The sequence below is a fragment of the Cherax quadricarinatus genome, chromosome 27, assembly GCF_038502225.1.
Source record: "Cherax quadricarinatus isolate ZL_2023a chromosome 27, ASM3850222v1, whole genome shotgun sequence".
NCBI lineage: Eukaryota > Metazoa > Arthropoda > Malacostraca > Decapoda > Parastacidae > Cherax > Cherax quadricarinatus.
The window spans coordinates 25,157,677-25,173,997 of NC_091318.1; the positions used below are offsets into that span (position 1 = coordinate 25,157,677).

The following is a 16,321-nucleotide window of genomic DNA, read 5'->3' on the forward strand; positions in this document are numbered from 1 at the left end:
GCTTATAGACATATTCCGTCTCCGTAGTTCCTAGTTTTCCTTGTCAAAACGTTTTCTCTCAGTGCAATGAACTTTTTTGCACTTAATTGTGTAAAATTATTAACGACTGAATTTGGCCAACTTAGTTAACCTAAGCTAAAATAGAGCAGCAATGTAGAGATATCGCCTATGGTGCCTACATCGGACTGCGTGCGGATACCATACCAACAGCCTGATTGATTAGGACACCAACCAGGAGGCCTGCTGTAAGATCGGGCCACGGAGGCAGTGATTTCCCAAAATCGTCTACAGATAAAGCCAATATAATACAAAATCTACTCTGTGGCTATGGAGGCCAAGCAAATAAAATTAAAGTAAATTGCCGTTAGACAACTTCACGGAAGTGGGATGGGAAGAGCAGCAAAACAGATGGCGACTAAATTACGGAGAGTAATATGAATGACCGACGTTCGATATTAAATAAAATTAATGAGTGAGAGAGAGAGAGAGAGAGAGAGAGAAAGAGAGAGAGAGAGAGAGAGAGAGAGAGAGAGAGAGAGAGAGAGAGAGAGAGAGAGAGAGAGAGAGAGAGAGAGAGAGAGAGAGAGAGAGAGAGAGAGAGAGAGAGAGAGAAATAACGAACTTGTTCAATCTAGTGAGTCACAGGTGGTGATCCACCATTACCTGTAGTTCCACGTAAGTGGTTGAGCATATGCAAATATTGGTAAAATGAGGTAAAGTATGGTGCGGTGAGGTATGGTAAGATAAAATAGTTAAGATATGATCAAGTTAGGTTAACCAAACGTAACGTAAATTAACTAATAACTCAGCCTGGTCTCGGTTTAGAGTAGTACCTTAGACAGTACAAAAATTAACGCACTATACACCACTTGAAAACAAACTTTCATATATAGAAAGACGGGTTGAACCTAGGTTAGCGAAGAGAGCAGGTAACATCATGGTACCACTCCCTCATATCCAGCAGTCAGCGTGCATTAACAGTCAATACCAGCCTCTGCTAATGGCTTACCAAGCCGCTATGTACATACGCTCACTCTGCAAGCAATTTTCCTCATTTGAAATTAATTTTACTTAATCATCTAATATAATCTATCTTAATTTAAATTTTATATTAATTTGTCACTGGAATAAAATTATAGTACATGGCAAAAAAACCACAGTGAAAAACTTAACAGGAAAACCTAGTACTTTCACGTCCTTACAGAGGCAAGAAAATCACATTTTGTTATAAAGCGAAGGTAGCAACTCAGTGAGGTGCTATCTCATTCAGTCCACTGTTGGAGACCTACTGGTCCACAAATTCAACAATGATATTAAAAGTTTCCAGTAAAACAAATTGCAAAAATGTATGTCAAGCGTAATAAATTTAAGAGCTCGAAATCAGTTGTAACTACACTTGAAAACTGTTTATCTAAAATTAATATGAACCTTCAATCCGTTTTAATTTATTTTATTTCAGTAAATTGTGAAAGTAAGTCAAATGATAAACATGGGCATCAGTGTCGCTCTCTTAAATACCGTAATTTCGTAAGAACTCTGCCAGGGTTGCAATTCCGTTTTGTTTATACTCAACTGTAAACCCATAAAAACTTTCCAGGCGAAACTAATATACGCTCAACCCACTTATCATTAAATCCCATCTTAGACGAAAGATCTTCAGTGAAAGTTTGTCCTCGGTCTCCCTGTCTCCCATAATCCTTTTTTTGCTACAGTATCCTATCCCAAACCTTACTTGCTAGTCAGGGCTCCATCCTCACCAGACAAATCAATGGTCGACGGTTAGATATCTATCCATTAAGGTTTAAGCCATACTTTTGAACATTAAAGTTTGTTTATCTTAGAATAGGCTATATTATTATTATTGGTAAGCACTAAGCCTGCAGGGGTCATAAAGTAATTGGGAATATAAATTAACAGATTTGGTTCAAGGAAAAGGAGAGTAACCCAGTTCCTTTGATTAGAAGTCTTTCACCGGCATTAAGGCGAGAAATGGCATAGACATAGTTGTCGACTCATTAACGTTCAGCCATTAATTAAAAAAAATAGTTATCAGATGTCAACAAATGACTCCCCAGATTTCTTGAAAGTCTGCAGGTAAAAAAAAAAGTCATAAAATGGCAGTTATTTCACTGAACTGCTGAGTAATAGAAAAATGGTATAATATACGTGAACGATAGTGAGATTGGCAAGAGACAATTCTGTGACAATAATTTGATTAGCAAGAGACACAACCACTTTAATATAAGACTGTTATGACAGCAATATATTAAACACGCATTACTAAAGGATTTAAATGAACAACTCAATCAACCGACATTTTAGTATAAATACAACCACACCGATTGCAGTGATCATGTTTATCAGTAAAGCTTTGTTCAGACTTCACTCGTGAGATGTCAAGACAATGTAATTCTTGCAAGACAAGGCTACGGTCGGATCCATTAGCGACCTATCAACACGTACAAACTTAACCAATTTCACATTAACAAAACGCACACGGGATGGGAAGACTGTAAATTGTATTTATTAAAACGCAAAACTCAGATGAGTATTTCAGCGCACTGAGTGGAAGAGGCCTGAAAGTCAGTCCACAAATCGCTGCCCAGTCTCTGGCTAGTCAAGCAATACATTTGGAGATTAACTCAGAATGACAGACGCCGGGTCAGTAGACAACCACAAGCGGCGTGTCAATACATCTCAACGTATCCCAGAACTTGCTTGCCTTGCCTAAAGGAAATTACCTTAGCCTCAGCAGTACTGCTAGGCTGGCTGTAGTGCCTAACGGCACGGACTCTTTTGTACCTAGTGAAGTTAAGAGGTCATCAGGCATACCAAGCCGCAATTAAAAAATATATACATGCATGCGGTGTATATACAATATATTATATATATATATATATATATATATATATATATATATATATATATATATATATATATATATATATATATATATATATATATATATATGTCGTGCCGAATATGTAAAACTGGTCAATTAGCAAGAACTCATTTAAAATTAAATCCTTTCTGAAATTTTCTCTTATACGTTTAAAGATATATTTTTTCATTAATGTTAATGTAATTTTTTTTAATTTTGCACCAAAAGAATCTTAGAAAACTTACCTAACCTTATTATAACAAGAGAAATTTATTTTAGCCTAACCCAACAAAATATATTTTAGATTTGTTTACAATAATTTAATACTAAACAAACCCAGTGAAATATATTTTTTTCGTTAGGTTCAGAATGATTTTGGCGAAATTATTGCATACACAAATTTTCACTTGTCCTATATGGCAAGATTAGCGTTGTTATTTAAGCCAAGATCGCAAGTTCTGCCTATTCGGCACGACATTTTATATATATATATATATATATATATATATATATATATATATATATATATATATATATATATATATATATATATATATATATATATACAGCATCAGGAAAACAAGCAAAACCTGTGTCCTTCATAAAGATAACCACAACTATCTTATGAAATGGACAGAGACCGAGCTTGCCATCAAGAATAAATATAGACGAAAATGTCTGTCAGTATTATTAGTCTAACACCATTACACAAAAGCAAAAACTCCTGGAAAGATAGACTACACAATAGCTTAGCGTCTCTGCTTTAGTGACTTGTTTTGTCCAGTCATCACACTGGATCAATCACCTGCTATTACACCTCACATACTCTTCCCTCCGTTACATAACCCAAGTAACCCATGTACTGTTTACTGACTTGACAAAGCTTGAATATTAAGAGAAACGTTTCCGCGCTGTTATTAAAGTGTCCCATTTAATTCCAGCTATACTGTAAAAAAAAAGTGATTTACATTTCCCAAAGAGTGGCTTTTACTTGTTTAATAATAATAATAATAATAATTATTATTATAAAAAAGAAGCGCTAAACCAAGAAGAAGAAGAAGAAGAAGAAGAAGAAGAAGAAGAAGAAGAAGAAAAAAAAAATAATAATAATTCTATGGTAGAAAACTGACTTACTTAATGAAACTTTATAAACACTGGCGTATGGTAATACATAGTGAAAAAAAGTGTTCATCTATGTCGACTGGTGAACACCACTCCCAATTATCTTTGCTAATGAGGCAAGGATGGTGTTGCTGTGACCACCCAAGGTTAAATCAAGTGACAAAGGCAGCTACTACAGCAAAAAACTGACCAGTGGGGCGTGACGACGACGGCTCCGGTGCACATTAAATAAAATCTGCTATAAAATATTCCTGATATGGCATACACTTCCCTCTTATGGTAAGCCGGTTAATTATTTTTTATATTCAATGGGAAACTCTAAACCGGTAGGGGCCCTCATATTTGATCCAGGGAAGGATATTATGCTCCAATTCCTTAAATGAAGAGCCCATCAATGACTTCAAGGCACCCCTTGATGGGATGGTAGCCGGAAATACTCTTTATGAGTGAGACTACTGATCAGAATGACTCATCCATGGCTTACACAATTATAATTTAATGAAACTCCGGAAGTCAAAACACCAAAACATCAAGGACTGTACTTCCTATCTACATCCACCGTATAAATATAAACAAAATAATCTGTTCGCTAAAAATGGTAGCCTTAAACTAATGTATCTACTGCTACTGATGATGTATAAAAAAAAAAAGTGATAAAACTGTTATATTTACAAAGCGCTAAACCTGTATTCAGCATTAGATATAATTATAAAAAGTGATTTCGTAAAAACACATTATCACTTGTTAGTTTTGAAACTACACTAGACCCCTTTAAAGACTATAAAAATACCTACGAAGTGTTTCGAGAGTTTTCCTTCTTCCGGTTCTCTGGTGCCTGCCAGGCTGTTGCTGCTGGAGGCCCACTGGGTCACATAACCATAATAGATTGACTGATCTGCCTCTTGAATAATATTGTCTCTATTCACAAGTTATCACTAAGAAATGTTTACGTATAATGATACATGAAATGATAATGACAGATCTACTCAGTTTAATCTTTTCTTTCAAACACGCTCGCATCTTCAACTTCCTGAGATTAATGACTGAAGTGAACGTGCACACATATCACGTACGATTCCTAATGCCATATGGCAAATTTGTGTGGCAGATGGAAAAATGAAGGACCGAACATAAAAGTCCTGAATGATCAGGCCATCAGGGACTGGGCCACAGGGGCGATGATGCCTGAAATTGTTCACAAATCACCTTTCCATCTCTTCCCAGACGGAGTAGGACACATAACTCAAAATTAAACCCCACTTCTACAACGGAACAAACGTTACCTTGAACTTTAACCTTTTTATCCCAAGAAGCATTTCACAAGAATTCTGCGAAACAACGTCTAATGCAAAGGCATCAGACATTAAGTTAGACGGGTTATTCTGGAGTGGAGGAACTTACGCTGTGTGACAAGTGGATACCTTCTTGAGGTAACGTTAAATAATTGCCTCATACTCGTACTAATCAAATGGGGTGCAGTCAATGTCTTTCGTGTACAACAGCAAAAACAACAGTTCAGAACTTTAGACGGAACATCAACAACCGAGTTCAGACTTCCGCTGGCTAGACTTTGCTCGCTCCATGGTGGTTCTGATATGTACTGTTGAACTTTTCTTAATCACTTACTTCCTTCATTAATACCAGTTGAGAAAAACACCTACGATAACTGCATAACAAGAGATGCTTTGTTATTATGAGTTGCCAGGTATAATCGTACTATCTGCTTTAATTAATCTTTAGTAGGGCTAACAAGTCATTGTGGAGAATATTCAAAGATATCAACTCAAAGGCGGTGTGAAATCGTCCACTCAAATTGTCCTGTGTTAATTTTTGTCTATTGTTTTACTAATGCAACTCAAAGGTTAGCCTTTATTTCTTCGTAACTCTATCATAAATTAAAAAAAAATAGTTCGAACCTACGTCTGAACGCGTGTCACGAGCACCAACAACTTGACTGATCAAGCTATCGACAGAGAGGCGTGTTAAAATAACTGAAGTTGATCGGGAGTCGCTTCAGGTCACCGCCCCCGCGGCCCGGTCCCAGACCCGACCAGGTCTCTTGGTTGCTGGCCTGATCGCTCAAGCTCTTAGTGCCCGCCGGCAGCAGTCCAACGTATGCACCACAAGCCGGTTGATCAGGAGCTGTTCTGATGAATCTGTTGAGTCCCCTCTTGAAGACCACAGTAAAATTTGGGCAAGTACGAATGATGTTCCTCGGCGTCTTTTGGCGATAAATTATAGTTTAAAATGTCCAATATTAACTGAGCTCTGCCACGAATAACGTTTTATGTTATGGATGTGGGAAAAAAACTAACGAAACTTAACATGACCCAAAATAATATACCTTAACGTAGCAGAACCTAACCTAACTCTGTTATCAGCAGAGACAGAAATAGTGTCTTTGTTTACGGTCACTGGGATTGGCCAGGCGTGTCGATGTTGATACAGTGCGCTCTCGTATTGTGCCCGTGACTTCTCTACTTTTAGGGTAGGTCTGTTTCACACTTACTCCAGTACGTTATCGGTATATGCAGATTCGGAAGTAGGCCTTTCAGTATCTTCCATGTGTATGGTATCGCCTATCTCTCTGGCCTTTCCACGGAGCACATTTCCATTTCTTTGAGGCGTTCTTAGTAGTTCAAATGCTTTATTAGTAATATGGAGGTTGTAAACGCTCTCTATATTTTATCTAGTTCTGCTATCTCACTCGCTCTGAGCCGCGATGTCAACACAGCAATACTCCCGACTTCACCATTACTATCAATACCATACTCACTGCATTACCACCATTAATACCATGATCACATTTCTTGGACATTTTAGCCGTAGATGAAACTCGGTGGCCATGAATTATGTCACCTTTTGGGACTGTTGACGCTTGGTGTCTGCTGCCACGTTAAGGGCGGTCTACAACTCCCTATCTCTTATACATTCTCTATTGCATTACTGAACCCTCCATAGTTTTTACAACATACAACCCGAGACTTGTTACACCGATTCTCAAGGCTTTGTTGAGGATTGCATAGGATTCGAGAGACGTAATTCCTCTCAACGTTATTATGACAGCTCCTAGAATCAGTTCGTCAGGTGAGAAAGGCTGTGTGTCGACGTCTTCTGTCAACTCAACGTCATTAGATCTTGACAAACTCCTCTGCTGAGTCGCCTACCGTGCGGCAAATTGACACACCTGACCCGAATCGTAATACGATGCCTTCTGTTGAAACTGTTGTGCCATGGTCGAAGTACTCGAATCACTTCCTCTCTTAACATCAAGGACACCCCCTTTCCATTCTTTACATCGCAGATAATTAAATCAGGTTTACGTAGTCCTCCGTTTGTACAGATCGTTCTAACCACATGATTCTTAAGATGATAATACCTTGCAATTGCATAGCCAATGTTATCATGTCTCTTTACACGTTGCCCATGAACCCGGGGACACGTCTGGAAAGTATTACTGCCTCTCTGACCGCAGCCAGCACATTGTGTGTTGTAGCCTCTACCCTCGCCTTCCGTATTTTGTTGGACATGAAGTTGTATTTCACCCTGAGGTCATCGATATAGTCCGTAACTTTTTGTCTACCTACCTGGAGGTAGATCCGAGGGTCAACGCCCCCACGGCCGTCCTTGACCAGTCCTCCCGGTGGATCAGGCTGTTAGTGCTGACCGCACGCAACCCAAAGTACGAACCACAGCCCGGCTGACAGGGCACTGACTTTAGGTATCTGTTCAGTTCCCTCTTTAAAGAAAGTAAGGGTCTCTTAGTAATTCCCCTTACGTATGACGGGAGACTGTTGAACACTTTTGGTCCCAGGACACTTACTGTTTTCACTTAGTGTACTCATGGCGCCCCTGATTTTCAGCGGGGGTATGTTGCACCATCTGCCCAATCTTTTGCTTTCGTAGAGAGTGATTTTTGTGTACAGATTTGGGACCAGGTGTAGATTATGTATTTTTCTCTTACCTGCGTTCCCGGGAGCACAGGTCAAGGGACTTCAAACGTTCCCAGTAATTCAGGTGCTTGACTGAACTTAAACGTCTAATGAAGGTTCTCTGTACATTCTCTACATCTGCGATATCACCTGGCTTGAATGGGAACATTAGTGTACAGCAGTAGTCCAGCCTAGTGAGAACAAGTGACTTAAATAGGATCACCATTGGCTTGGCATCCCTTATTTTGAAAATTCTCATTATTCATCCTATCATTTTCCTCGAGGTGTGATAGTGACACTGTTGTGATACTTGAAAGTGAGATCATCTGATATTAACACTTCCAAGTCCTTCACAATCACCATCAGTGCCACAATGTCATAATCACAACCATTAATACCATGATCATCACTGCATGACTACCATCAATGCTTCAACCACCACCACTAAATCACCATCAATGCCACGCACAGCACTGCATCATAATCACTGCTGCTATCGACACATCACAATTAATGTCATGCACATCACTATAACAACAATGCTGCACCCACCACCACCAATGTCAACATCACCACTGTCATTGCCAGAATCCCTCCCCTCAATGCTACAATGAATCATTGTAATACTGCCTATACAGCCTCGCTGATCAGGCCCTGATCCACCAGGAGGCCTGGTCATGGACCGGGCCGCGGGGGCGTTGATCCCCGGAATACCCTCCAGGTAGACATCAACATGCATCTATGATAACTAATACTTGCCATCATCCCATCAACAATACTACCGGCTTGATCAAAGCCATCCCATCAACAGCATCACCACCACACCACCAATACACACTTCACTATCAACACTCATCATAATCACCATCACCCTTCAAGGGTGGTCTTGACACTGGTGAAGGGCAGTTGATTCAAATAATCAGAACTACCCTTCCTCTCCTTGGATGCCTCCAATTCCTCCAAAACACTGTTTAACTCTCTACGGATTAGTGGTCCTCTCATGAAATAATCACCGCCATTATTATAACATTAATTATTTTAATGAGAACGCTAAACCCGCAAGGGTTATGCAGCATCTGGGAAATGGGAGACAATCAGTTCTGATCTAACGAAAAGGACGACAGCTTCAATTCCTTTGATAAGGAACCCTTCAACAGCATCAAGGTATCTATCTCCCTTGAAGAGCACCGCCAGTTATACCTTCCATCTAACTGCTAAACTATTAACTTATTTAATTTTAATCTATAGTAATTAAAAACAAAAGTCTAACCGATTAGTACTTACTGAATAGTTAAATCCATAGAAAAAAACTAATTTGCCTCCAATAGTATCCAGGACTTTTTTTCTTGAATTACTGCATTCGTGGTTTGCGTCGAAAAAGTGCGCACTGACATCTATACGTGGTTTTTACAATCAGTAAAAAAAATCGCACATTTTAATAACATTCATACAAGGAGTGGGAGTACTCGTGCAGCACTACCTTCCCGCACCACATCAAACGGCACACTGTATGTTAAAGAAAACGAGCTCTCGGTCGCTCCCTCTGAGGGCCGCTTCGCAATGCCAAGTACCATCAAAATTCTCATGTAACTTAATTTAACTCTATTAAATTCAGTTTTTTGTTCTACTGGAATTTTCAGTAGACGAATTGGTATAATCTAGGATTCACGATAAAAAAAAATAAAAAGAACATGAAATATTCTCTTGGTTAGAAAAACATGTTACATTTTACCGAGGCTTGCATCAAATTTTTCTGGCCTGTGAAACAAGATGCGTTCTTTTTTTTTTTTTTTTTTTTTTTTAGGCTTCAAGGGCAACTCGGGGTCCCAACCTCTAAATTACATCACATAATTTCACAAGTTGTATCAAATTAGCCGGCTTGAGTTATAACAATGTCAGCTGAAGAGCGAACTGTTACACTTCAAAAATAATTAGGCATTATTTTTGCGAAACTTTTTACTGAATGCGATTGCCTATTTACGAAGCAATGAGTTAATATATCTTTTAATTAAAGTGTGGCCTATCATATTTCTCGTACCAAACGCTACACGTTACGCTTCGGCCTGTCATGTCACGACCCATCTCACTTCAACCTGTCACTTCGACAATGCCACCTGTCACTAACACCAGCACATGTGTATTCACATCGGAACCTGCTCTTGTGAAGCTACACCTACAATACAGAAAAGAGGTCTGGTCATTTTACTATACACTGGACGCATAATCCAAAATTGTTACCCGAGTAGAGAAACCCCAATATGAGCATTTGTGCTAAGAGAAAAAAAGATCAAAGTACAAATATCATCCATTACTAACACATGCTCTGCTACATTCTCTTATGAGTTAAACCTGCGCGGGATGGATATGCCTAGTAAAAACCAGTACCTATTTTTAAAGTTCTTAAAATACTTTTCATGCACCATCTGGAGACACTGATGGTTCAACTCGAGAAAACACAGTCGTCCATCCAATTAACTTTTATTGCGATCATGTATCTAAGGTGCGAGTTGCGTGGCTCACCATGCATCAGATTACTGTTTTCATTCCTCTGATATACAATATGCACGCCCCCTACTTAGTGAAGGTCGCTATAACAAACGCGTAAAAGTGGACAGCATGTTTAAAGCAGATATAAACAGGGTTGGAAAATACAATTATATCGAATTCGATTAATATGTTAAGAGGTCTTCCAAGGAGGAAGGGGGAGCGCCTCGATTTTGGTGAAGGGCACTTAATCCAAATTATTTCGAGTTACCCTGCAATTTATCAAATACGTATATCTCCAGGTGCTCTAAGGTTCCTATGAATTTTGAGATTCCTAAATACAATAACAATGTGTTCAGTAGGATTTAAAAATGAAGTATCAATACAACAGATCCAAACCGGAAAACATATTCATAATATTATATATATATATATATATATATATATATATATATATATATATATATATATATATATATATATATATATATAATTGGGTTACACATTTGTATAACTGATACAAATACACTAATTATTATAATTATTATAATCATGGGAAGCGCTAAACCCGTAGGATTATACAGCGCATGTGGGAGGATGGAAGGCATTCAGGCTCAACTCAGGGAACCAGAGCACAGATTCAATTCCCTAGATCAAGAGCCCCTCACCAGCGTCAAGGAACCTTCCTTCAGGGGACAAATACACTAAAATAAAGGTCACAATACCGTAGCTAGAACAATTCGCAAATAACCCACACTTTATTGAGAGGAAATTCTAGACGACATTTTGGTCCGTCTTGGACCATTCAGTTGTGATTTGTTAATGATCCTAAACAGAACGGAATTTGCTATTTGTGAATACGCCGTATGTGCAGTTATTATAATCATAACAAAGAGCTCAACCCTCAAGGGTCACACAACGATTCAAAGTAGGGTGTGCTAAAGGTATAATTTGCTTGATCACACCAGCGAGGGTGAGGAGTGTAAATGGTGTCGAGTTAATATAACCATAGTCGGTGTATTATTATAATCAAAGAAAGCGCTAAACCGACCATAGTCGGTGTAGTAAAGCTGTTGCTGACAAAAAAAAATCAAAGAGGGAGACTGCAGGTTCAAAGATGGGTTGAACAAATACAAGAGTAACAAAATTAATGGTAGTATATATGATGAAAAAGTAGACGCAAATGCAGTATAATGCGATCCTTTATTTACGTTTCGCCCACACAGTGGGTTTATCAAGTCACAAACATATCTACCAAGGCAGAGAGCACGGTATCAAGAGTCGTATTATACTGCATTTTTGTCTACTTTTCCATTTTATACTATTTATCTCCACTGTGTATTATTATATTCAAACAGAAGAGCTACACAAGCATGAATAAATGGTATCAGAGAGGAACTTCCCTATAGGGACTGACAGCCTTGTCACCACTATCGGTCACCTCTTTTTCGATACCACGTCCATAACATTTGATAAATTCTACCTATGATATTTCCAAGGAAATGGTGCTACCCTCCCCTTCCTTGGATCAAACCGGGAGCCTCCTTTACCCTACGCGTTGTTAGTCACCCAAGGATTAAGCACTTCCCCATAATAATAATAATAATGTCATTCAAGCTCTGCATTCTGGAATTTCATTTCGTTGTATTAGTAAAAACGTAATTAAGACAAATATAATTTTCAACAAGGATTTCAATTAGTATCGCCTGAGCCACTATATACGGAGAAGCGCTAAACTCGTAGGAACCATGCAGCGCCTGCGGCATAGGATTATTATTATTATTATAATCAAGGGGGAAGCGCTAAACCCGGAGGATTATACAGCGCCTGGGGGGGATGTGGAAGGCATTCAGGCTTAATTCGGGGAACTGGAGCACAGATCCAATTCCCTAAATCAAGAGCCCCTCACCAACATCAAGGAACCTTCCTTGAGGGGTGCGGCATAGGAAACAATCCAGTTTGATTCAAGAAAGGGAGGACAGGTCGAATCTGTTGGATCAAGAGCTCCCCTCCCTTCGACAGGTGGGGAGGTATTCCATTTATCTTATGTATGGAACAGACCAGCCTGAGAGAGAGCAATTCCCAAGTAATAGTAACTCCAGCTTTACTGGAAGGTAACCTTTAAAGCTCTTGTAGCCGATGGACCTTTAATGTTAGGTTAGGTAAGATTTGTCAGGAAACAGGACAAGGGTTTCCTGAAGTGGGTCTTGGTCATATGTTGACCCACAGCTGGAACTTTTAGTCATCTGACCGAGGACTTCCACTGGCTTACGCCTCCACCCCTTAACTATGGTTATGATTAAAACCCTTTTTATTCTAACCTTTAATGGAATATTTGACGATATCCTTATTGTCCTACTGAAGTCTTCCAGTTCAGACTGACATTGCAACAGTGACTCATCGTGTGTGATGGAATATGAAGGAAAAACATTGCAGTTAACTTTTGTTCCCACTGTGTAACTCTTATAAGCAGCACACTGCTGTGGTGTCCAATTTTTGCCATTTAAAAAAAACAGTAGTAGAGCATTTGTATAGCATGTGAGGTATTATTATTATAATAATAATAAAAAAGAATCGCTAAGCCACAAGGGCTATACAGCAGCATGTGAGGTAGTGGTCGCGATATTATATAAAATATTTGAAAATATATACTTAAAATTACAATATTAACTAAAACAAAGCCTCACATTATTATTACAATCAAAACTAAGCGCTAAACCTACAAGTGAAAGGCTCACAAGTGACAATTTTTTTCTCCCAAAACAGGCTTTAATTTTTTTATTCATATTCTCATTATTATTTCTGTGCTTGTGGTGAATTATAAATTAGCTAAACAATTCATGCTAAAAATGCGCTAAACCCGTGAGTAATATACTTCTCTAATTATTAGTAGCCAGGAAGCGCTAGACCCGTATTTGGTCATCAGCACCTAGGGAAAGAATTAATAGTTTTTCAAATTAAGAGAAGTTAGCTCCAACTTCGTGGATCATATCCCATCACCGGCATCAAAAAACCTCCCTTAAAACCTGCTTCCTGGAACAGTTGATACTGGTCAGAACAAGCTGCCTCTACCGCTTTATTTCAAAATGTTGTTACTTATTAACTGTGTCTAGTTAGCCTCTAGTAATTAATTTTCATCCTCTTAATTGCTGAACTGTGAAATAAGTATAGGAACTTACCAAGAAGAAGATTGATGAAGAGCTTGGTGACGCGGCCTCCATGTTCCAGAAACATCCGTTTATAAATATGAGCTCCAATATTTACGGGTCATATATTATATTTATAGGCGAGTGCTAAATAGGTAGGGGTCATACGGCACCAAGGGAGGTTCGACCCAAGGGGAGAGCAGGTTCATTTCCTGGGATCAAGAGCCCCTCAACGTGGCTGGTGAGGGGATACGGGTCATTCAAAATCGTTAAAGTACAAACTTTTTACATGTATTACACTATGTACTTTCCCATATAAATGAGAAATATAAATTTGTGAATTGTATTTTACGATTTAGTCTTTACAGTTGGTAATCACCTTTTATGAAAGACTGAAATTTTATAATGTAATTTTACGATTGTAAAAGTCAGATTAATTCAATAAAAAAAAAAAAACACATTTTTACATACTTACATTTAAAATGTTCTAAAATGTTTATATTAAAGACTATTTTAGGAGTACCCTTTGTATATATATATATATATACATCGCCCCCCCCCCAAAAAAAAAAAAAAATATTCAAGAAATATTGCTTCCTACAAGGTCCTGATGCTGTGAGGACTCCTTAGATCATAAATGCCTTCCATTTTCCTCGGGCGCTGCACGACCCCTATGGGTTTTAGCATTACCCTAACACTGTAATAATAATCCCCTCAAGGAAGGTTCCTTGATGTTGGTGAGGGGCTCCTGTGCTCCAGTCCCCGAATTGCCTGAATACATGTGTATAATCCTCCAGGTTATTCTCTCATGTCATTCTCTCATTCACAAGGCGCTGTATAATCCCTATTTTATTACGTCCCAATAATAATTAATAACATAACATACGGCAGTTAATTTTTATTAAATTCACGGGGAAGCACTAAAGCTAATTTTATTAGGATTATCAACCTGAAGGGTTTGTAACTCAGGATAAATCAATGAAATCATTATAACTCATTTCTCTTTCCCAGGATGCAACCCATGACTGTTGACTAACACTTAGGTACCTACTTACTACTTGGACCTAGCAGCTAGGTGAACAGAGGCAACAAATGTAAACAACATGCCCCATGTTTCAGATGCGAGCCGCACACTCTAATATTGAGCATTGAACCCCATTGCCATGAGGCCTGGTCTCATACCGGGCCACGGGGGGAATTGGCCCCCGAAACCCTCTCCAGGTAATGAGTAATACAGTATCTATGGAATGAGAGGCAATAAGTGTCACTCCAAGAAATGGGATTATAGCTCCAGTCCCTTGGATGAAGACTCCCCTTCCCACTGAAGGATGTTATAAAAAATTATGTTAAGTAGAAAAATACATTTGGTCATGAGAAATCCAGAGAGCAAATTTAATGAAATCCTGTGGTTGGTTGTTAATTTATTGGTTGTGTGCCAATTATTTTTATAATCAAAAAGAAGCGCTAAGCCACAAGGACTATGGGCACTTTGAAAAAATGTGGAACTGAAGCTATTTGTGAGACTTCAATTCAATAAAAGTGTCAGATCTAACAAGTATGTAAATTTGGAAGACTGCAAATTTTGGGGTTTGAGTTTATTCCACAAATACAGGCAAGATTAGGTTAAGAAAGCTATCCATAGACTTTGAATTATTTTGCATAGATTACTATATTTGTGAGAAATGCTAGAACCTTAATTCCTGTATGAAGAGCAACTCAAATTCCTCGACTCAAGAATCCCTCATCTGCATCAAGGTATAACCCCTCCCCATGCTTAAAGGGTTTAAAAGGTTATTTGTAAATTTAGATCCATTATATTTGTTGAATGTATAACATATCTTCATCCCAGCCCAATATGACCAGCTGACTAACTCAATATATAATCTGAACATCTTGCCTTACTTACCTCTATGAACCCACCAAAGAAGTAGGTTGTCCACTACAGTCTCTCCTCACTTAGTGACATACTCGTTTACTGACGACTTGGACTTACGACGGGCTCTCTGATCAGTACGTATACCTATATAATGTATATTACAGCTGATTTCCTCTATTCTCTTTATTACAATGTACAGTACTACACTACTGTATAAAAATTTACAAATATACCAGAAATGTTATAAATGGTGCAAGGTGACATTAAAACAACATCAAAGATGGTCGACACAAATCCACTACCATTATAGTATGCTCCTTGCTTAGCGGCGAATTTGTTTACCGATGTGGTCTTAGGAACGAACTCCATCATTAAGTGAGGAGAGGCTGTAGTGATCTGCAGCTCCAGAAGCCTCAATTTCCACATGAACAGAAATCAGTTATATATGGATCTCCATGCATATTAGTATTATTACATTTATTGGGTAGTGCAAAATGCACAGCAGGCTCACAGATGTGATTAGCCATCATAACTCTTATTACCCAGATGATGAAAGCTCCAGATGACAGTGACAAAGATTGTAATCTCTTTCCCCACTCACCAATGAGGCCTTCTTCAGAAGACACAGGGGTTAGCACATGTAGAGGATAAAGGTTATGCTTGAACACACAGCACCATACCATAACATTAAAAAAAAAAAAAAAAAAAATTTAGTTGCTACAATAATACTAAAATTAACTGTGTAATACCTGACACCGACTAAAGGTATTGGGGTTAACAAATTTAGCAAAATACAGAATTCCGTATGATCATTTCAGTATCATTATTATCTATGAAATATATTGAAATAAAAAATGGCAGATGAAAATTAGACAAACAC

At 38.4% G+C, this 16,321-nt stretch overlaps 1 protein-coding gene across 2 annotated transcripts in view; it reads right to left on the bottom strand.

Moving 5' to 3' along the window:
* The window catches only part of LOC128691137 (ras GTPase-activating protein raskol), a 791,339-nt gene extending 781,885 nt beyond the window's left edge, over positions 1-9,454 (bottom strand). The window contains exon 1 of one of the 2 annotated variants that reach the window (XM_070089113.1): positions 9,220-9,453. The gene's annotated coding sequence lies outside the window, so the exon portion shown is untranslated. Of the gene's footprint in view, positions 1-9,219 lie in introns of both variants that reach the window. The other variant, XM_070089114.1, reaches the window with a different exon arrangement.
* Between the last annotated feature and the right edge of the window lie 6,867 nt (positions 9,455-16,321).